The sequence below is a fragment of the Delphinapterus leucas genome, chromosome 15 (genome assembly GCF_059928025.1).
Source record: "Delphinapterus leucas isolate spDelLeu-1000000601 "Yukka" chromosome 15, BTC_Dleu_Yukka2, whole genome shotgun sequence".
NCBI lineage: Eukaryota > Metazoa > Chordata > Mammalia > Artiodactyla > Monodontidae > Delphinapterus > Delphinapterus leucas.
In genome coordinates this window covers 69,397,993-69,419,966 of record NC_143143.1, presented here as the reverse complement: position 1 = coordinate 69,419,966, position 21,974 = coordinate 69,397,993, and the positions used below count along the sequence as shown (strand labels likewise).

General features: G+C 45.6%; 1 long non-coding RNA gene across 1 annotated transcript in view; it reads left to right on the top strand.

Annotated features, from left to right (window-relative positions):
• Nucleotides 1–21,516, top strand: part of LOC149747495 (uncharacterized) — an 83,106-nt gene extending 61,590 nt beyond the window's left edge. The window contains exons 2-3 of the long non-coding RNA XR_016387919.1: nt 14,397–14,584; nt 15,631–21,516. This is a non-coding gene — a long non-coding RNA (uncharacterized LOC149747495). The remainder of the gene's footprint in view (nt 1–14,396; nt 14,585–15,630) is intronic.
• The last annotated feature ends 458 nt before the right edge of the window (nt 21,517–21,974 follow it).

The following is a 21,974-nucleotide window of genomic DNA, read 5'->3' as shown; positions in this document are numbered from 1 at the left end:
TTTGTGAGAACTCTATCTGAAAGCCTAAACTGGAGAGGAGCTAAGACCTTTGAAACACCACTGAAAATAAAAATGAGGGTTTCTATTTTGTTGTTTGGAGACAGATGGTAGGGAGGAAGGAGAGTCCAGAGCATGATGGTGATGGTACCATGTTGACAGTTATCAGAGAGAATTGAGAGAACTTCTCAATTTATCAAGGCAAAAGCCTTTAATCTGGAAAGATGGAAACTCAAGATAGGAGAGAGGTGAAAAGCACACTTCTCTGTTCTTAATTTATTCAAATCTCAATCCTACATGAATTATAGCTCAGGGTCCTGAAAGGACTTGCAGACGTCTTTGTGGAATCCCTGTCAGTCTTATTTGAAGAACTGTGGAGGGAGAGAGATGCCAGAAGACTGGGGATGGGCATGTCTTGTCTTGATTCTCAAAACCTGGGTTCTAGAGTTTATGGGCTTAACATCAGTCTCTGGCAATGAACTAGAAAGGGTTATTTAAATGGTGAAGGGGTTATGTGCACTTAGAAAAGGAAGTGAGAATCAGTTTGGAGCCATCATACGTTCACTGAGAACTGGTGATTCTAAAATATCATTATTTCTCTTGAAAATAAGCTGCCTAGATTGGTGGGGTAGATAGTTGTTGTTGTTTTTCATCTTTCCAACTTCTGGACTAATTTGGGGGGAATTCTTCCCTTTATGGACCTTGGTGAGATGTGGAGTCTGTCTTCCACCATAAAACTAAAGATGGCACATGCGCAACTTCCCAGCTTGCCTCGTAGTGAGGGCGTTGGCACAGTAACTCACCTAGGACCTTATGATAAAAAAAGCTCTTTACACAATAATACTGGCTGCCTCACAATGTTGTAAGCTCCCTGTCATTGGTAGCAGTCAAGAAACGATTGAGTTTGTGGTAGTGGGAAGTTGATTTAAGGTCCCTTTAAAATGGAAGATTCTAAGATCTAAGTGTTATTGTGTGTGGGACCAAATGCTGGGGAGTCTTAGTTGTTTAGCTTAAGTAACTCCATCTTCTCTAGACTCATCTGGCAGAAAAAATTCTAGACCGATAGATTCAGCTGCAGGGTGGGACTCCCAACCCGCAGGGCTTGGGTTTTATCCTAGAGGAAAAGGGAATCCATAGCAGGTGTTTAAGTGGCAACCTGATATGAACAAATGTGCGTTTTTGAGAAGTGAGTATATCAGAGGGGGAGAAATTGGGCCAGGGAGAACACCCATTAAAAAGGCCTAAGCGAGAGAGACACATTTGTGGGCCAGAGCAGATAGGGCAGGAAGACTTCGGGTGAGAAAGGAAAGGAGAGTGTGGAGTCCAGGACAACACCCAGGTGAGGGCTGGGCTGGGTGGAGCTGTCCAGAACAGGCAGTGCTGGTGCCTGCAGGCTGCAGGAACTCCAGAGCACAGAGAAAGTCCACAGGGAGGCTTGTCTGGGTAAGAGCCCTGTGGGAAGTGAGTCATAGACTTGGACGACTCCATAGATGGGTTAGTCAGAAATGGGTCAGGACCTGGAGGTCCAGTGTCAAGACAAGCGGAGTCCTGTAATCCCTACCCTGCCTGTGATTTGGCGACCTGGTGAGGAAAAATAAGAGCCTGGCCATGGCACAGGCCTGACCTCAGAATGGGATATGAACTTCAGGAGGGCTGAGAGAGCAGAGAGATGCTGCCTGGCTGTGATTCCCACTAACCAGGAGCGCCAGCATCACTGCCAACCCATTCCTCAATTTATCTGTATTTTCCAGACATGAAGGATAAAAAAGACTATTCTAGATTAGCTCTCAGGAAGCATTCACCAGCCACCATCTCCCTATGACCTTCAGATTAACTAGTTCACTATCCAGGAATTCAACCATCTCTATTTTTTACTCTAGGACAGTTGTGTTCCCCACAACTAGTGCTTTAATTGGTTAGTCTTTTAGCTCTTTTGTTAACACCCTAGTTCTCCTTTCCCACACCTGAAACTTTCTGAACCTTTGTTGCTTTATCTGTAAAATGGAGATAGTAGTAATGAATATTATTGTACAGGCAGGTGTTGCATATAAGGTTCTTATCACACAGTAAGTGCTCAAGTTCGTTGTTAGTTGTTGCCAGGAAGGAGACAGTCAAATAATGAGGAGTCAGATTATGCCTGTGTACTCTCATGGGATTAGATGGTACTCATAAAGCTTGACCAGGCTTTGCAGGGAGGAGGTTAGGGGAAGAGAGAGGCATAAAAATGGAGGCAAGCCCAGGAGCACAGGAGAACAGAGTCAAGAGGAGGCAGTTTGAGGGGTGCCAAGACCAGAGGGTAGGGGATGGTCTAAGACTATGTATCCCAACGCACCCGATCACTTCTCTTCCAGCAGCTGAGTCTGACACCAGGTAAACTAAATGCTAGGCTCAGGGCAAGTCAGTAGACGCATGTCAATATGCATTGCACTCACCTGTAGAGTCTGGAAAACCTAGTTCCATTTCGAATTTTTGTCATTTACACACTGTGTGACTTTGTACACTCTTCTTCCCCTCTCTCCATAAAATTAAGGAGCTGGGTCAGGTTGTCTCAATGATCCCTCCCAACTCTGACATTCTAGGATGCTGAGCCAATTCAGTCTGACCCATCATCCTCCCTGACCAAAAAATAGGTCAAACTGAATGACAGCTTTAGACAACCTTTATTGAGGGCCTACAATGTGACAGGTCGTGGGCTAGTGGTCTAGGCATTTTTATACCCATAAACACATTTTGTCTTAGAACAGGTCTACCATCAAGGGTTTGTAAGCCCCATGTTGATAGAATTAACAGTGTATCATCATCTCTATATCTTTTCATGTCTTATTGCAATAGCTGAATGGTATCATCATCCTAGTGCTCTTGAGCCCTCTCAACATTGATCTCCATTCCCTTTCTAGCCTCAAATTGCTTCGTGTAACTCCTCTCTCAGTTCTATACTTCCCACAAGTTCCTTTTGTTTGTGATATTTTCAGAGGGATAGGTCTTATCTATTCAGTATGGCATAGCAGACACATTTCTAGGCATTGTCCAGCTGTTGACAGCACCATGATTCCAGATATCTTGAATCAGGGTCCTGCTAGTACATAGAAAACTGGGATTAGGAATAACTCTCAGGTTGTGGGGCTGGCTAGATCCGGACAAGGGCCACAGACCATCTAAGCAGACTGGGTTCCAGTGGCCAGTAATAATAATGGCAAATATTAATTAAGTATATTTTCCAAGCACTGTGTTAAACCAATGGTTCTCAACAAGGATGATGTCAAGGGGCTTTTGGCAATGTCTAAAGGGATACTTACTGATAGCTGTCACAACCAAAGAGGGGTTGTGTTACTGGTATCTAGTGGGTGGAGGCTAGGAATTCTGCTAAATATCCTACAATGCACAGGATATCCCACAACAAATAAATCTAGCCTGAAATGTCACTAGTGCTGAGGCTGAGAAACTTTAGGTTAAACACTCTACATGCATTATCTCATTTAGTCATCAAACCAACCCTATGAGAAGGTACTACTATTATTACCATTGCCCTTTTATAGATGGAGAAACTATGGAATAGATGCACAAAGCAATTCACCAAACTACAAAGTGACAGAGCTAAGCTATGATCCCAAGTTTGCCTGACTCCAAAGCCTGTGAACTTGATTACTTTGTTGGAAACCAAAAGCTTGGGCCAACTGAACATGTAGGTCAGGACAAAGATTATGGCTTGGGGACCAATTCTCAGAGGTGTCTGAGGAGCCCAGGGCTCTCTAAGGCCCAGCAACCACCAAGTTTTGCTGCCATTGCAAGAGAACAAGCAAGCTCAGCTCCTACCTGCTGGCATCAGGGTCTCCCATGGTTCCTTGGATTGACTTGGGGAGCTGACTTTGATTGTTCTCAGCTGAGCTGACTAGGGAAGCTACGGCCACCATCCCAGTAACTTCAGCATCTCAGGCCCACCATACTGACCTCTGCAGCTCTGGGATAAAGTGCAGGGAGGAGGCTGGCTGACAGCTGGATATACTTGCTCACAGCCAAGTGAGAGATGTGGCAACTGGCCAGAAATCAGGTCTTCTCCTGACTTTATCTGTAAAAATACTTAGAATATCAGTACAATGGGAAGTTGACAAATGCATGAACACAGGTCTAGCACATAGCAGGCTCCCAATAATGAGTGAATGAATAAGCCCAATGGGTGAATAAATATATTTTCTATTAGGTCTAACCTTGTAATACACGGCATAGGTCAAAGAGGGGAGGGCAGCCAGGCCAATGGGGATGATGCATGGGTGAATGGGATAGTGCCAAGTCCTCCAGAGGGACCAGCAGAGCAGCAGCTGAAGCTACATCTTCTAGAATGCAAGCCACAGGAGACCACGGTGAAGTTTGGCTCCAAGCACCTTGGGGGCCTGACTAATTTTTGGACTGCATCGTTGGAATGTTTTGGCAACCAGGAACTCAGTAACCTCCCACCCCAAGGACAGCAAAGCCTGGAGCTTTTTCCCCCAGGATCTCCCCTGGGTGAGGGTTGAGGCCACAGATGGACTCAGGAATTTAGTTTATTGTTCTTGAGGTAGGAATAACTCTCAATATTCTGGTTTCCCCTTTCCAGGCCTTTTCAAAGACTATATTTATAAACTGGTTTCGTGGAATCCAGAGAAACCAGCTAAATGCACATAATTCTGGGATTGTTGTTGTTGTTTTTTCCTCTGTGGAGGAAAGAGGAGGAGGGGACAAGTAGAGGAAGGGAACCAAAATTCGTTGATCGTTTATTTTGGGTTGAGCGCTTTTCATGGTCATATTGGGGAGGTGGCAGAGTGCCCTGCCTCAAAGTATGGCGCCAAGCAGACCTGGGTCACCAGAGCACAGGTAGGTGTTCTAACCTCCCTAAACCTCAGTTTACCCATTGGTAAAATTGGGAAAATATTAGTGTCCACTTTCTAGAGTTGTGATGAAGATTTAATGAGCTAATGCATAAGATGGGCCTAGCCCAGTGACTGGACCAGAATATGTGCTCACTAAACGTTAGCCAGCATTATTATTATTTTAAATCTAAACCACCCTGAGAGATGGGACTTATTGTCTCCATTTTACGCACGAGAAGGGCAAGGCTCAGAGGGGTCATGGTGGTGCAGCTTTGCTCTCAGTTCCTCTGGCGAGTCTCTGCCCATCTCCAAGGCCAGGTCAGGTGTCTCCTCCCTGTGCCACCCGGGCCCCATACCTTCCTCTCAGTTTTGGTTGCAGCACGGTGTGAGTACCTGTTCAAAGTCATAATCCCACACTGTAAGTGCATGAGGACAGGCTCTGGGTCTAAGGGATTGTCCTCTGCTGTGATCCCAGTATCTAGCAGGCACATGGTAAAAGCTGATTGCACATATGCTGACTGATAGGTAATTTAAGACCATTTGACCCAGTGGTGTTAAGTTGGTTTCATTTCTTTCTCATAGTGAGAGGGTGTATGTGTATGTGTTCTTTCTTAGGAATAATGAATAAAGTGGGTGGCTGGGGACATCCTTTATATGTTAGCAGGTCTCTTTTCTTTGGCATAGTGACAATGGCAAACACAGCCTATTTTCCGTCTCCTTGCTGCCCACTCTTTCCACTAATTTGTAAGGAACCCAAGATACAACCTAAGATTTCCAAAGAGAGAGAGTAAATGTGCCATCCATCTAGAAGAGACTTGGAGTGGGTTATGCACTTCCTTGGTGCAGAAATATGTAAAGTACAATGCATCCGTGCAAGTTACAGGGAAACGATGGCTGATTTCAGCATCGGGTTCTGAATCTTTCGATGACTCAGTTTTTTTTCCTCTACTTTTAGTAAAGTAGCTTATCCGGTTCTCCCATCTCCCATGAGAATTGCTAAACATGGGACCTTGGCCAGCTCATGGAAGGTAAGCCCAAATCCATAGGATAGCTATTCCTGATTCATTCATTCATTCAATGGTTTGCGCTTCTGCTCTGAGCCAGGCACTATACTGAACACCAGGGCACAATGCAGGACAAAAAGAAACAAGTCCCTGCCATCTGGAGTTTACAGTTTGATGAGAGGTAGAGATGATAGTCCTAATGGTCACATCTATGAATCCATAATTACATAAGTACTCAGGAGGAAAAAGATAGTTCTTTGAGGACTTGACCCAAATTGCATGACCAAGAAAGATTTCCCTGAGGAAGTAAAACTGAGTAGAGATCTGAAGGATGGATAGAAGGTGGTTGGCAGTGGTTGCTCCAGACGAAGGGAACAGCATGTACAAAGTCTTTGCGGAGAGCCGGAACTAAACAAAGGCTATAGGGTAAGAATTTGGAAGTTGAAGGGCCTTGGGGTATGAGTCAGGCTGGAGAGGCTGGTAGTGGCTGACAGCATGGGACCTTGCAGGCTAAGTTAAGGATTTGGCTTCTGTTCTAAGCAAAGTGGGAAGCCATAGAATGGACTTCAGAAGCTGTGGGGAACAATTTGGTTTATTTTCTGAAAAGATTGTTCTGGTTGCCATGGGGATGATGAAGGATGCCTGGGTGGATGTGGAGAGACCAGTGAGGAGAAAATGAGGTTGTCCAGCAGGAGGTAATTGTTGGTTGGACTCAATGGGGTAGTGGAGATGGAGAGCAGAATCCTTAGGAGGTAGCCTCAGTAGGATGCGGGGATTGAGGGTAGGGGAGTTGTCAGTGGAGATTTCCAGGTTTCTGGTTTGGCAACTGGAAGCATGGTGGCCAGGGATGCTGACAGAGGGTGAGGATGAGTGGGTGGATGGAGGCAGATAATGAACCTGGTCTTAGACCCAATGAGCTTCAGAACTTGTGGACCTCTGAGTGTGGATGCTAGTGGGTGGTTAGATGTATGTTTGTGCCCCTCTCACTCTGAAGTTCTCTAGAGAATCAATCCTGGAACTAATTAAAACTCAGTTTAGTTTCTCTGTTGCTGCTAGGTTTTGATCAGGTCATAGTCAAGGCTTTTGCGTTTCTCGTCTTTCACATTAAGGTTTTTGAATGAGAAAATATAGTCCTCCTAATAAGAGGTGAATCTGGTTCTATTTGTCACTACTGTTAAGGAGATAAAATGAAGTGCTAACTTGAAAGGGCTTCCAGGTAAATCCTGAGGCTATATGACCTTGAGAGAAGCCTCTGAGCCTGGGGCTGGAAGAGGTTTGCCTCACCTACCTGAAGGTGGTAGAAGGGGTTCTACTGAGTCCGAGGTGGCATCTACCTTTCCTCTGATCAAATAAATACACATCCTTCTTTTATAATTTTTAATAATGTCATTCATCTGTTATCTGATCCATTTAACCAACTTTTATTGAGTCTACTGTTTTAGCTACGGAGAATAAGACAGAGGGAGTCTCAAGGAGATTGCCCTCCAGGTGGGGAGACAGGCAAAAATCAAGGAAACACACATGCAAACAAAGTAATTGTCAGTCATATGAGGGAAGGCATACCTGAAGAGTGATATTTGAGGGGAGACTGATGGATGAACCAGCCATGCAAAAGTCTGGGTAGCAATTTGGAGGCAGCTGGGAAAGCATCCACACATATATCCTGAGGATGCATATTTCAGGAATAGAAAGGAGGCCAGGGTGCCAGCTCAGTGAGCCAAGGGGAGAGTGATAGGAGATGAGACTGTGGGGGCCACAGGGGCTGGGTCACGCAGCCTGTGATAGATTTTGTTCTGAGCTCATTGGGAAGGCACTGAAGGATTTGAAGCAGGGGAATGATCTGCCTTGATTTGTCACCTAAAAAGATCACTCTGGTTGCTGTGTCGGAAATGGATTGTTGGAAGGCCAAGAAGAGTAAGAGTAAGGGATCTGAAGAGGAGTGTGTTGCAGTCGTCCACAGGAAAAGGTACTGAGACCTGGACCAGGATGGTGGTGGTGGTCAACGGTTCTCAAGCCTTTCTTCTGTGTGCTTATATGGATGACAAATGTCCCATGCCCAGAGGGACTCTAATTAATCTGTCATCCGTTGTTCACCATAGCAACCACCATGGGTATTTTCCAAAACTAAGAAGGGTGACTGGAGTATTTCTTTCCATTAAGCAATCTGTAAGTCTCATTTCTCTAAGCTTATTTCTCTTAGTTCCCCTCTGTTGATGGGGGACTAAATTACAATAAGAAAGCCTTTTGTTTAACGTTGTCATAAAGCTCTCAGAATATTTTAAGGAATCAGTCAGTGATCAGTGTACACTTTTCCAGAAAATTCATTTCACTTCTTTGCTGACCTTGGTCCTTATTCCTGTCACATTGGGGTTGTGCTGTGTTTGAAGACACATAGAGTGATCAATGGTCCTGGTTTGTTCTGTACTCTGGTACTCCTCTGGGTTTAGCACTGAAAATCCCACAACCTGGGAAACCTTTCAGTCCCAGACAAATTGGGACAGTCGGTCACCCTCCATCTAAGTGTTCCTTTGCTGTTTGTAAGTCAGCTGTGCACAGTCTCACTCACTGGCTTCTGACAGCAGGTTGGTTTTACCATTGTCCCTTTGATAGACAGTGAACTTAAGATCCAGCAAGTCTGAAACATCCACTCAGGATCACCCAGCCAGAAGGCAGTAAAGAGAGGAGTTGAACACAGGACCGCTGAGTCTATTTCTCCACACCTGCTGCTTTGGGGACAGTGACAGCAGCCCCTTCTGACTGGGCCGTGAAGGTGAGGGCTACGTCTTAGACACACTCTGCACTGCAAACAGGTCTCCAGTTTGATTATTTACAAACACACCCTGTGAAGTCGGATGCCAGGAGAGAAGAGCCCTGCCCTTATTCCGTAGCTCACTCTGAGTAGAGAGGTGACTCAGGCTGCTGCCAGCCCTGACCCAACCCAGCTAGGCCAGAAAAGCTGCCACCTCAGATCTGAAAATGGAGATACAGATGAGACCCTGTTCCAGAGCCAGACCTTGGAGAATCCAGGAAAAGATGAAGCAGTGGATGGGAAAGGGACAGGAACAGAGAACGGGCTGCATCTCTTTCAGGAATCTTGTTGATTCTCCATCATGAACTCCTTGTTAAAAAAAAGAATGCATTTTTCATACATTCAGAATTCCAAGCTGCCGAAAATTTCCTCCTATGATGAGATGCATTCAGAACAAAAACATGCGGCCTGATTTGTCTTTCCTTGAAATCAAAGACACTGTTTTAAAGGGGCTGCGTTTGCCACACAAAGGTAGCAGATGTTTGCAGAGATTATAGCTGCACAAGCATTTGCACGTTCAATCTTGGGGCGTTTCGGTTTTTGTAAAGGGAATTGGTTTTGTCATTCCGTGATGCATGGAAGCTTCTGGTACTGGTACCCCGGAGTCACAGCTCAGGTGGGGTTGGCAGAAGGCAGCTTGCAAACCCGGCCTTCCACACTCTGGACGGCTCTGCAGGGTTGAAGAGAAAGGTTGGATCCAAGTACAGCGTGGGTAGGACAGGTCAAGTCACCAAGAACTCATTGAGCACTTAGTTATACCCAGAATGGTGTTAGGTCCTCTAAGTGGAGATGCAGGGCCTTCTATATGCTGCAATCTTAATTCTGGCTCTCAAGGAGTTTCTAGACTAAAGGCTTCCTAGATTCACAAATTTAGAAAGCTGATTCGAAAGCTGAGTTTTTTTTTAAACTTCTCAAGCATACTTCTCGTCTTTTATTCCTTCCTCTTGATCTTCTGTGCTGGAAATCCGACAATCTCTCAGATTTCTGCCTTTCCCTTGTCCCTGAAATATAATGAGTTACAGGATCCTGCATTTTCTGTCTTCAAAAATGGAGCTCAAAAATCCCTCCTCTTTTTTTGCATTTGCATTGCAGTTTTAATCCCTTCTCCTTACACACATCAGAAGCAGCCATGTCACTCCTCCCACACTGTGTGTTATGATCTGCTCGCGGGTTGTATTGGGAGCTACTGGAGGTTAGATTAAGCTTTACTTTCTCAGCCAGCACAGGATCTGGCTTCTAGTTGGCGTTCTTTAATTTCCTTGACCAAATGAAGAAGTAAGGATGTAAATGCTGGTATCTCCCTTAACTACATTCCACCATGCCCATTCGACCCCTCTGTCTCTGTTGACGTGGGTCTCATTTTTTTCTTTTTAATGTGGCAACTCCTATTCATCCTTCAAGATCCAGCACCCATGTTAACTCCTCCAGGAAGCCTTCCCTGATTACTTTCAGTCTGTGTGGTTTATTCACTTCTTCCTCTGTGCTTCTATAGTATCCTGTACTTGTGAGCTCAGAAGAAAAATACTTCAATGATTATATGTATCTGATTTCTTTTTGGACTGCCGGGGTTCAGAATTAGATTGAATTTTACAATCCTTTTCTGTCTGATGTTGCTGCCAGACCACTGCCTGAAGAAGTGTCCAGCTGGATTCATATTATATTCAGATATATCGACTACCTATTACTTTATATATAAATATAAATATATATATAAAATATGTATGTATGTATGTATATATATATATATATATATATATATACTTTTTTTCTGTTTACCAGAGGGAGCAGAAATCTCAAGAACATGACATTAGTGATAAAGGGTAACGTGTAGACAGGCATGTATGGGTCAGCCTGTCGGCTAGTATGGCTTCTGGACCACTAAGCCTTGTCAATGCACAGAGGCTAAGTTTGCTGATCCCAAGGCCTGGAAGGGAAAGATGCTTAAAGCCATCCTTTAGCATCTGTTCTATTTCCTGTGCTAGATGGTTGATGAGAGGAATTTCTCCTGATTCAGAGCTTCCTCCATGCCAGGCAGATGCTGGGCACAGGCTCTATACTCTGACGGTTATAGGTGTAAACTCTGGGTTTACAAAGGTGGATGGAATCCCCTCTCTATCACTTCTTGCTGTTTGATTTGGGGCAAGTTACTCAACTCCTTGAAGTCCCATTTTCCTTTAAAGGAAAAGGAGATTCACACTAAAGGTCACCTTTGTAGAGCCCCTGCATGTGCCAGGTGCAGTGTGAGTGTTTTGTTTCACCTCATCTAATCTTCTCAGCCACAATGAGGTGAGTACCCCTACCGCCCCCATGTTACAGATGAAGAAACTGAGGCTCCGAGTGCCTGGGTCCCATGTCCAAGGTCACACGGCTGGAAAGGCTCTGAGACTGGATGGAAATCCAGACAGCTTGACTTCACATCCAATACTCTTAGCCATGACAATCGTTAATCACTTTCTGATAAGGGTTTTGTAAGGATTATATAAGTTAATTTTTTAAATGGGGCCCTAAATGTTCAATAAGTGATAGCTTTAAAAAAATATGTTCAGAAAACTTTACTGAATATGCAAAACGGAAGGACTCACATTCCAAGGAAAAATAAAAAGGGTTCTCACTGTTTTAAATACAAAATATTCAATTATAAGGATAATTTACTTTTAGACTCTCAGCATCAAGGAAGAGAAGAAAGACTCCATACAAAGAACATGAAAATTGGCTGTCTTTTCCTTTGCCCTCCAAAATGGAAGAGACTTACAGGGTTTTGGAGAAAGAAGACTGGAACTTAAGGAATTTTGAAGGCTTCCTAGTAAAGGGCATAGGTAGACATTTTTAGTGATCCAAAGACTCAAAATAGACTCACACTAGAGATGTTAGACAAATCAACATTAAGAATGTTGGAATGGGGAATTGTGGCATAACAGGACATGCAATTCTTTCTTTTTGAAACTTACACCCCAGATTCGGAAATCCAGGAGGATGTGGTATTACACTTCTGCTCTTGGGTTTAACCCTCATTACTTCTCTCATCTGCCTTTCTCCTTCTGCAACTTCACTGAGACCAAGAACTATATCTCCCTATTATCTGTATCTGTCCTTTAATACAGGTTATATTATTTAATTCAGGAAAATGGGGATTAGTAGACCCAAAGCGGTTAGTGGACTTGCCCGGGTCCCACAAGTGAGTGGTATTGTAAGATTCCAGCTGAGTTCTCCCAGACACGTCTGCCTGACACTGGAGTCTACCACACCAGAGCAGAATTGGGCCTGATACAGACCCCTGGATCTCTACTTCCCTGGCTGCCTGGATTTCCTGTGGTTGGTTTGGGAGCAAGGGGCTCTCCCAAGAGGCCTCCCTATAGGCTCCTGCTCTCTTTCCAGTGCTTGCTTCTGGGTAATACCAGATTGAGGCTGCCAGTCCTGACTTGAAGGTCCCTGCAAGGTTGCCCTACAGAGCAGGGGCTAAGCCTCCCCAGGCCATGCCCGGCCCCAGACTCTTCCTGCCTGGCACTTTTCTTTAGGGAAGTCCCTCAGATCCTTGGTCAGAAAACCAAGAGTGACCAAGTCTTCCTCTTTTCAAGATAGCCCCCGCCATTGGCCAAAAGACCAAGACAAAGGGAGAGGCTGTGGAGAAAGGACCCTGACATGTCACACTCATGGTTCTGGCTTTGCCTTTTTTAGAATAGGAGCTCTTTCCCATGGTTAGGGGAGAAGTCAGACTTCCCTGTTTCTCTTGGGCCGGGCATGAAGCAATCTTCAGTCCTGATGTTGACACCAGGTCAAACCCCCAGACCTTCTCTTGGGGCTTGGCTCCTTGGACTTCTGAACTCTGACTTTCCAAAAAGAAATTGACCAAGGGCCAGGGGTCCCACAGCTGCAAGAACTGTGTCTTGGTCTTAGCAGGGAGGGAGAGCAGCAGAACAGAGCCGGGGACCCAGACGCTGGGACACACAGCTTGACTAGACCCCCCGGTTTTACAGCACAGTGGCTGGGAGACCTCGGACAAGTTACTTAACCTTTCTGAATCTCAGTCTCCCCACCAGGAAAATGGGGAAATTGTGCTCTATGCACAAGTGGATTGTCTATAGAAAAAAAATGAGGAAATCTACGTGGTGAGCTAGGGTAGGGCTTGGCACACAGTAAGCCGTCAATAGACATTAGGTACTCTCAAGGTTATTGAAGGTTGCACCTGAATCTTTAGTTTGAACAATCACCTGAACACAGTGTATGTGAGTAAGGATTGTGTACCTAGAGAGGGAAGGCTCTGGATCCAACCAGAACTGGTTCAAATCCCAGCTTCCTCACTTAGCGGTAAGCTGTGTGAACCTGGAAAAGTTAATTCTCTTCTTTGAGCCTGATTTCTCATCTCTTGCTTTCTTCGCAAGGTTCCTGTTAATAGGTGGTGAGTGGTGGGGGATTAAGTGGAATGATGTCTGCACACAGGCACATGGCAGCTATGCAATAATTGTCCCCATTATTACTAAGGGATCAAGGCAAATCCATTCAACGGATGGTGTGAACCTTTGTGGGTCTCAGCACCATCAAATATGTGAAGATAGGGCAGTCTTCTGGCTTTGTATGTGTGTGGAGAAAATCTAATGGAAAAATTAAGGTCAAAGTGGCTTTCTTCTTTAGATCATTCACTTTCTTGTACTCCCAGTGCCTGGCACAGTGCTTGGTTTGTTTGAGGTCCTCAGTACATATTTGTCAAATTAAAGAAAGCTTTGTTAATGCCAACAGAGTTTCGTAGAGACAGGGCTGGCTCCACGGGCAAGGCCCCATGCTTGGTTCAATGCTCTGTTCTTGCCATCTTGAAACTCTTGGTGGTTTTCGAACAAGGGTCTTTTATTTGCATTTTGCACTGGGTCCCACAAATTAGGTAGCAGGTCTTGTGTACAGGCAAATATGCTTAGAAGAAAATCCAAGCTCCTTATGCGGACTTGCCAGGTGTTACCTGATCTGCCCCTGCTGCTTTGCTGAGCTCCGCACCCATGCTCCACCTTGCTTCCTGAACTCCAGGCACCCCGGCCTGTTTCTTTTTATTTTTTTTGAGCAAAAAAAATATTTATATTTAGTTTAGCATTAATTTTTTAGAAGTAAAACATTTTCATAAAGCTTATTGAGGTCAACACCCTATTTACAGAGAAACAGGAAATACCCCAGATTGCATAGGTTGGTATTGACCTAAATTGGGGTCAACGTCTAGAATCCTACTTCAGCCATTTCTTCTCTCCACTCGAGCTTCTCCCTAGAGGAACATTGATCTTGAGTTTTCCTTAAAAATGGAAGAAAATACACCAAGTGGTTCATTTTCCCTTTTTTTCTGACAAAAATGTCTGAATATGTTAATATAACAGATTACTATTTCAGTTCCATAGAGGTATGCCTACCTTATAAGAAAACATACCAGAATTTATTTTGGGGGGGAAAAAAGTTTAAAAAAAGCCTAAGATGTGCATGCTTCCTAACAATAGATGATTTACTAGCAGCTACACAATAGTGCAATTAAAAAAAACCCCACACATTTGTTTCGTTAATAGGCCATCCCACCGTCCCTCAGCTCATCCCATGGTTGGCTCCCATCACCGTTCCTAAGTCACCCCTATAGAGACGAGCCTACCCTCCCAACCCGCCCAGCCACCGTCTGTCTTATTAGCTTAATTTACACTCTTCCTAGCCCTTGATGCTTCCTTGTGAAATTAGCTGGTTTATTTATTTGTTGACTCGTTTACTTTCTGTTTCCTCCAGGAGACTGAACTCAATGAAGGTAGCCACCTTCCTGTCTCGTTCCCTGCCTTGTTCCTAAAGCCATTGTACAGCCCTTGGTGAACAGTCAGGACTCAATGAATACTTGCCGACTGAAGGATGAATGGGGTTGGTGGTGTTGGATTTCCATCTCAAAATGCTGATCTCCTGGGACTCACTCATGTAGGAAGGTGAGAGCTGAGTTGACACCATCCACACTGTGGGTGGGATTGAGAATGGCTCAACCCCTGCAGTTGAGCCAAGTGGCCACTATGCCCATATTCTCTTGGCAACAGAGGCTGGTCTCCTGTCAGATCCCTGCACTGAGAGTCCATTATGCACTTGGGACTTAGAAACGTCTGAATTGCTGGTGCCAACCAAGAGATGGAAAATCAGAGATAGATAAAAATGGCAACATTGGATTAGAGGTCATTTAATCCAATGTCCTGTTACAGATATCGAGGCCCAGAGAAAGGAAGAAACTTATTTTGTAACAATAACAATGTCAAAAACCAAAACGAAACCAAACCAAACCTACCCATCAAACAAAATAAAAAACACAGTGGGAGGCAGTATAGCACAATGTTAAGACCTCAATGCAAGCATGATATTAAATGAGTTAATATTTATAAGGTGCTTAGGACAATTCCTGGCACAAGGAAAATGCTAGGGAAGTGTTTTACAAATTGCAGATCAATCTGTTGAGCTCTTTTGCTGGTCCAGGAAATTTGCAAGCCCTTTATTTGTATCACTTCATTTAATCCCCCAGCCATCTTAAGAGGTAGGTGCTCTAATGATTTATTCCCATTTTACAGATGACGAAATGTAAGCTCAAGCTAGAGAGTGGCAGAGCTGTGACCCCAGGCTGGCTGCCTTTAGGGCTGAGTTCTGAACTCCTACCCTGGATGGCAGTTATGGGTAGAGCTGGCCTGGCATCTCTGTGCTCCTTCCCAGTACTAGGCCTGGCACTGGTCTGAGTGGGAAATGCCTCTGATTCACAACTGCTCGGCTGGAAAGCCGCCTTACTCATTGGCTTATTCATGCTGCAAGCATCTTCTGCCATCTCCCCCTGTGCAGGTTCTACAGACAGGCTTGTGAAGTCGAGTGTCTTCTGTGTGTTAGGGCAGCAGGCTTCCAGGCTGGAGGGGTTGACAGGAGGTGGGACACACACTGGAGAGCCTATGAGCCCAGGCTTGCTGAATCTACTGTTCCCCCTGGGGTGCTTGCTCTTCCCTAGGTGGAGGGTGCTGCCTGCATGGAGGTCAAGAACAGCTGGGATTCCAGAGACACTGGATGAGATGGGTCTACTCAGCTCCCCACGCAAAGTTCCACGGGCACGGCTGTGATGGTCAACTGCTATCTCCTCATGCACCTGAAAGCCCCGCCCACCTTTGGGCCAGCTGAGCTGGAGGGAGGGGGGAAAGCCCTAGCAGAGGCCATCCCTGCAAGACCCCAAGAACCTTCGGCAATGATTCCAGATTCACCTCTGCTACCACAGCTTGGCTTCTATCTGGAAACTCTGGGCCTGTTCTTCTCCTCACACCCTGTCAGGAGCACCCCAATAAGCCTTGTGGGATTTGTCGTGGGTCGCTGAGTGTTCCCTCTTCAGTCCACAGCAGAGATGCCCAACCCCGTGACATCCATTGACCTCATTTGCCCATTCATTTATGCATGGATACGTTCATTCAACAAATATTTATTGCATTTCTGTCGTGGGCTAGGCATGGAGCTGGGCTCTGAGGTTACAACTGAAAATAAATCTGTCACAGCCTCCACTCTCACGGAACCCACGTTCCAGAGGGCAAGCATAAAGAGAGTCAAGCAAGGAGAAAAAGTAATTGAACATCTTGAAAGGTGTATGGAGGGAAAGAACATAGGTATTTCAGCGATTTTGGAGCTGACTCATAACAGCTTGTGAGAGATGACTGTTAAAAATGTGAGAGTTGGGCTTCCCTGGTGGCGCAGTGGTTGAGAGTCCGCCTGCCGATGCAGGGGACACGGGTTCGTGCCCCAGTCCGGGAGGATCCCACATGTGGCGGAGTGGCTGGGCCCGTGAGCCATGGCCGCTGAGCCTGCGCATCTGGAGCCTGTGCTCCGCAATGGGAGAGGCCACAACAGTGAGAGGCCCGCGTACCGCAAGAAAAAAAAAAAAAAAAGAAGTGACAGTTTTGTGTGCTGGTTGTTTAACACAGCCATTATGAAAAATTAAGTAAGTGTACAATGACATAACTTATATGAAATAAAAATTAAAAATTGAAGGCATCAGTTATATGGGGGGATGTGAGCAGAGAACGGGCAGATTGGGAATGGGTTGGAGAAGCCACTTGTGTCTACTTGGCTCCCTCTACCCATGCCTGGGCCCTCGGTTTCTCCTTCAGGACCCCCATCCCAAGTCCTGGAATTAGTCCTGGTTAGGGCCAGGCTGGTCCCTATGCTGAGGCCTGAGTGTAACCAGGAGGTAAGTCAAACCCAGTGTCATGCTGTGGGGACACTCCAGAGGCCCCTGTGGTGACCTGGGCTTGGGCTCCAGATGCGGATCATTCTAGGCTGGCCCCTCACCTCTGACCTTGTCTCTTCCCAAGGGCATCCTCATCCCATCCTCCCACCTGGTTCTAAAAAGTCTGCAGCCTGGATCTGACGGTTTGACGAGCTCTCTGAGTGTCCCCACGTGGTAGCATGACTGGTCCCCGGCACTGATCACGTGCCTGAATTAAGCTGGGCCATGTGGATGTACACTCTGCAGGGGACTTATGCTCCACCATGGGGGAGCTGGTCCTGCCCTATTGGCCCAGCCTGGGTCAAATAGGAAACCCAGCATCACGTCTTCCTCAGTTTTCCCAGTTCAGCAAGGGTTACTAGCAGCATCTCACCCACTTAGCAAGGCAGGCATCAGGAAACGCTTCTCAAGTGAGAGGGTCTGGGACTGAGCCTTCACAGGGCACAGTCGTTGTAGGCATCTTGTGTGCTCAGAGAAGCCTCCATACACCCCTGTTTGAATCCTTCCCTGCATGGCTCCCCAAAAGGCCACTTCCTTCTCCTAATGCACGTCCACTTTGCACGTCCCAGCCCCGGCCTTCCCTCAGGACACAGGTCAGCCAAGGCAGTAGACCTCACTCCTTCTAGGACATTCTTCCCTGGCTCCATAACTGGGAAACCAGCCCATGCTCCCTCTGCCTTGGGGGCCTGGCTTCCTTCCCCACCATCTACCCCTCCTGCTCTTCCCTTCTGAAGCTCTCCAGAACATTCTGACTCATCCTCTGACTCAGGTTGTCTCTTTCTGTTCCCACGTTCTCATCCCTGACAGGCTGGAGATCACAGCTCTCACCCCTGGTTCAGTGTTGGGGAGGGAACAGCTGGATTCCTGTATGTGCTTGTGTGTGTGCATGTGTGTGTGGTGGGAGCACACACCTCCCCACCCCAGGGAGCTAGGGAGATGGCTTTCCTATTCCTTCCCCTCCTTATATCCCTCAAGAGCCGACAAGCATCCTCCAAGATGCCAGGAGGGGTGAGTGGTGGGGTAGCCACAAAGAGCGTCATCCCGACCTTCACAAGATGGTTGTATTGTTGAAGGTGCTTTTTAGCAAAGAAAGTCCAAATTGATGACCCCTTCCACCAAACCCCGAATCCCAGAACATCCATGTAACGAACTGGCAGGAACCTAGGGACAGATACTTTGAGCTTGAGAGAGACCAAGATTGATAAAGAACCACATTCAAAATTACCCAGCAAGCAGGCGGCCAAGCCGGATTGGGGTTGTAATGAATTCGTGCCCTCACTTGATGTCAGATATTCCCTGTCTTCTCTTCCTTCCTTCCTCTGCTTCTGCTAAGCCTGAGCTGTGCAGTACGGTGGCCAGCAGCTACATGTGACTATTGAGCTCTAGAAATGTGACTGATTCGAATTAAAAGGTGCTGTAAGTGTAAAATGCACACCGGATTTCAAAGCTCTAGTATAAAAAATATTCTATTGATTAGTATAAAAAATGAGAAATAGCTCATGCATATTTTTTAATATTGATTGCATGTGGAAATGGTAATATTTTGATAGGTTGGACTAAATAAAACATATCAAAATGAATCCCACCCATTTCTTTTCACTTTTCAAAATGTGTAGAAAATGTTAAATTATGTATGTAATTTAAATAAGTAATGGCTCATGTTTGTGGCTTGAATTATATTTCTGTTGGGGTTGACCAACCCTGGGGCCAAATCTGGTCCCCTGCTTACTTTTATAAATAAAGTTTTATTGAAACATCACCAGGCTTATTCATTTACATAGTGTTTTAGGGTGATTTTGCTCTATCATGGCAAAGTTGAGTATTTGTGACTGAGAACCTATGACCCACAGAGCCTAAAATATTTAGTTCCAGCCCGTTAAAGAAAAAGTTTTGCCGACTCTTGCATTAGGTTGTCAATTTCATGAGCGTGGAGATTATGCACTTCACACAGAGTAAATGCTTAATTTAAGTTAAATGAATGAATAACTTGGTTAATTTTGGAGGGTAAGTTTGTTGAAATTCCAGGCAGACGGAATAGCATATACCAAGGTATGGGGCCAAGAAATAGCACTGGGTGTGCTGGTGATGGGGGTGTTTGGGGTGGCCTTTTAGAGAAAATTTGCCGACTCTTACTCTGGACACTGACATCACCCTCCTCTTTGGTCCCTTGACTTGTGTTTTTCTTTCCCAGGCAACCTCCATTCTGCCTGCACAAATCCCAACAAATCATTGACCAGCTCCAAGATCTCCACTAGCCTGACCATTGCCTGCAGGATGCAGTTAAAACTTCTTAGCATGGCCTTGCAGGTCCTCCCACGCCACCCTGCCCAGCCCCCAAGCCTGGGGCCCGCTCCTCTCCCCTCCAGTGCTCTGGGGCTGCTCCTACAAGCACCCCACCCATCCCGGTCTTCATGCCTTTCTTCATACTCCTTCTCTGCCTGGAATCCTCTCCTTGATCTTTGCAAGTCAGATACCCACCCTTCAAGGCTCGGCTCCAATATTTCTTCCTTGAGACACAGTATGGCATTTTGCCAGTTTTGGAGTTTCTTTTAAATCATTGTTACCGTATGATAAATGATAGGAGGTACTGGGTTCTCACGGCACTTTGTATCTTTTTTTTTTTTTTTTTAACTGCAGCGCTAATAATTTAAAACTACAAATTTCACTTTTTATCTACTACTTACTATATGTGCCAGACACCACGCTAAGCTCTCCACATGTATTGCTCTTTACGGTTCTCACACAACTCTATGAAATCTGTGCTATTTTACCCCCGTTTTACAGATAAAGAAACTGATACTCAGAGATGTGATATAAGAATAGTGAGTGGTGGTCTGGAAATTCAAATTCAGGTTGATTGGATTCTACAGCCCCAAATGTTAACCTGAGATCTGTGTTCTTTCCTGAGGCTACTTCCTAAGGTTACTTCACCCATGCCTGGGGCCCCTGGGTTCCTCCTACAGGGATTCCCACCCCCAAGTCCTAGATCAATCCTGACTGGGTCTCCTATTAGGTCAGTCCTGACTGAGGACAGCCTAGTCCCTGCTCTGAGGCCTGAGTGTGTTGAAAGAAGTAAATCAAACCCAGCATGGGACCCCTCCAGAAGCCTAGCTGTGTCTGCTCACTGAGTCCCCATCCTTGAGGGTCCAAGAAATAGAGTGAAGTGTAAGTTAACTCTTGCCCATTTTTGCATCTCGATGTAAAGGTCACTTCCTCAGGGAAGTCCACCATGATTGCCCAGACTGGGATAGGTCCTGGATATATGTTCTTATAGCATCCAGATCTACTTCTCCTTCCATAACTCATCAGGTTTTTTTTTTTTTTTTTTTTTGTAATGACTCCTTTATCATTTGTTTCCCTGACTAGATTATAAGCATCATGAGGACAGGGGCTTTGTTCATCGTTGTACTTCCAGGACTTTTCTCAGTGCCTGATGTGTCATAGTTGCATAGTGAATATCTGAACGGATGAATAAAACTCTGCCTGTTCTCCTCACCTGGATGTCTGCCTTGCTAGTCTCCAGATCCATAAGGAAGCAGAGAAGCGTGTGAGTTTCTGTCCCTTCCTCTTCCTGAATGACTTAGTGTTGAAGACACTGATGTGTGTTGAAAAGAGACTGAGGGATTGATGAACAGAACTCCAGATAGAAAGCCCCTTCCTCGACCCCAGCCAAGGAAACCCACCCACGATGTACCCTCTGGGGGCACAGCCGGTGGCTGGTGACCCAGCTGAAGAGAGGGAGTGGGCAAGTCCCCAGGCACAGGCAGTGAGCCAGGGCGACTCCACCCCTGACCCAGCCCCCCAGGAGTGCAGGGAAGCAGGCTGATCCCCAAATACAGCCAAAGGGCTTCCCCTACTCTCTCCTGCTGCCCCAGAGTGTGGTTTGAGAATTTCAGGTTTCATCTGATTCAGAAGAGGCAGTGGCAGGTGAGTCCTACAGCTGCTGGAATTTTTCTATCTGTGCTGCACATCCTCAGACATCCTGGGGCTTGGCTGGTGGGTGGGAAGGTCAGCCTGAGAATCAAGTCTCACATGCATATGTTGGTCCAGGGTCACTGACTCATTCTGGTTTGTCTGAGACTGTCTTGTCTATAAAACTGAAAGACCCTCATTCCTGGGCAAACAGGGAGAGTTGTCCACACTGGCTGGGCAACTCTTGCTCTTAAGTGACTAGTTTCAGCAGTGGATGCTACATCACTGAATCCTGGCCAGTTTGTCATCATTTTGGGTACAAACCTGTCATCTTCTTTGTGGCTCAGGGTTAGTTTGGGGCTGGGGACAGACAGCAGTCAGCTCAGGCCTGTGAATCTGGCCAGACCAAAGGGAATGGTGTTACTCCTTTCAAACCCAGTGTTAAAGACAGTGGGAAGTTCTGCAGGGGTTCCTACAGCTGTGGGGACCTCAAAGAGTCTGCATTACTAGGTTGTGATGGTAGCCACGTAGAGATGGCCTGGATTTGGGGGGATACACTTATACAGAGCAGAATAAACTAGACCTGAGTATACAATAGAAATATAACATAAGCCATATGTGCAACTTTCAATTTTTTAGTAGTTATGTTGGAAATGAAACAGGTGAAATTAAATTTAATACTATATTCTACTTAAACCAATCATCCAAAACATTATCATTTTAACATGTAATCAGAATAAAAATTATTGAGATATTTAATTTTATTTGTTTTTTCATTTTAAGTGTTCAAAATCCAGAGTTTGTATTTCATACTTTCAGCACATCTTGGTTTGGACCAGCCACATTTCAAGTTCTCCATGGCCACACGTAGCTAGTGGCATCTGTATTAGAGCAGAAGTAGGCCCTTTCAGGAAAGGGGAGAGGGATTTTATCCAGATAGGGCTTCCAAGATCTTAGCGGGTCTATTTTGTGGGGGTATTTGGGGTCCTTGAGGATGAAAGTGTGTTTGTGAATTTCAACGTCATTGCCCGGGTGTGATACTAAAATTTTCTGGGGATGCTATTTGGCGGATGTAGATCCTTGGAGGAAAGGACGGTTTTGTCATAGTTCACCTTTGTAGGGCAGTCGGACCATGAGGAAGAATATCCATGGGTGTGACTGGGGAGGGGCTC